We start from the raw sequence: 1,537 nt of genomic DNA, 5'->3' as shown, positions 1-1,537 counted from the left end.
CGCCGGGGGCAGGCAGAGGTGCGGGGCTGGGGCTGGGGCTGGGGCTGTGCCCGTCCCGCGGGGCCGGCTGCAGAGCTCTCGTCCCTGGCGCTCCCCCTACCACCGCTGCCCCGGCGCCAGGGGCGCTCGCGAGCCGGGGCTGGGCTGCGGGCTGCGCCCCGCGCCCCGGGCTGCTCCGCGAAAAACACCCTCGCGCCGGACCCTTTCTCCGCCTACTCTGCTCGGGTGCCCTGCGCCCCTGCCCTGCCCTGCCCTGCCCTGCCCCCCGGGGACAGGTGGGTCTGCTGCTGTCAGGAAGGAAGTTCCCGGCAGAAAAGCAGCGGCGCTTCACCCTCTGGGTCCCCCGAGTTAACTCCGGGGAGAGGAGCTGGTCACTTCATGCGGGTGCCCCCTCCTGTGAAAGAGCACGTACAGGATCCGCCCCCGCAGCGACCAAGGACGACTTAGGCTTGGGGGCTGGACAGCCCTGTTGCACCCTGCACAAGAAACAACCCAGAAAAGCACAGCCCAAAGGCAAGCCTGGGGTCGTTCTTTCATCATCGCTGTTCCAGCTCGGCCTTCCTCATTCCCTCTTCATCCGCAAACCCTGCAGTTGCTCGCTGCTGGGAGGAGGAGCAGCTTTCCAGTCTCTAACTGGTAGCCCAGTGAAGGATGTGACCATTTCAGCACGGTAGTGTGAAGCCTCTGTAACTTTTCAGTGAGTCTCGCTGCAGATTCTCCATGTTAAGGGAGCATATACACGAGGTGCGTCCAGTGCAGTAGACTAAATCTACTGCACATTAGCATGGCAGGCAAAACCTGTGCCAGTGCACTAATGTGCAGTAATTTTAGTCTACTGTGCATTAACGTCAGAACAAGACCGTTTCTGCTAATGTGCAGTAGTGCTGATTGCAGCACCATAAGTTAGTATCTGGCATTACAGGTACTAAACTTAATGCACTGTAATTGCGGGGCATTAATGAATGTGTAGATGTGCTCCTTGGGATTCTAAATGAATGGACCAAAATAATTTTGGTTTCATGGGAAAACAAAATGCCATGTCAAAAACTAACAAATCTCACTGAGTATTTGGTTCATGTAGGCAAGTGGGTATTGCCTGCAGCAGGGGAGGCTTGTGGGGAAAGATATCTCTGTGGAATCAATGTGTCCAGGGCTATTAGTGCCTCCACAAACAATACATTGAAAAGGACTCTGCAAGCCAGACAACTCTTATACCAGTGTTTTCCTTCGTTCGCATCTCAGAATTCAGATGTCAGGAAAGGAAAGAACTGTAAGTTAGAATAGAAGATACCGATAGGAATAAGTGCAGAAGAAATATCCAAGTCAGACTGGAGGCCAAAATGAGAAAGTGGTTCCTGTATTCTCTTTTGTTCAGTTATCTTCTTTCCAACCCTTCTGATTTTCCCAAACTTTTTATTTCTTCATTTTAGTCAATTTTTTTAGATCAACTATTTTCCCCTGACACATAAGCAATAGTAGTAACAATGTTCCACTATGCTCATGCTGTTCTACTTTTTCCATTGCCATATTATTCTGT

The sequence above is a fragment of the Alligator sinensis genome, unplaced genomic scaffold (assembly GCF_000455745.1).
Source record: "Alligator sinensis unplaced genomic scaffold, ASM45574v1 scaffold340_1, whole genome shotgun sequence".
In the NCBI taxonomy this organism is placed as follows: Eukaryota; Metazoa; Chordata; order Crocodylia; family Alligatoridae; genus Alligator; species Alligator sinensis.
Note: the sequence above shows the minus strand (reverse complement) of the source record.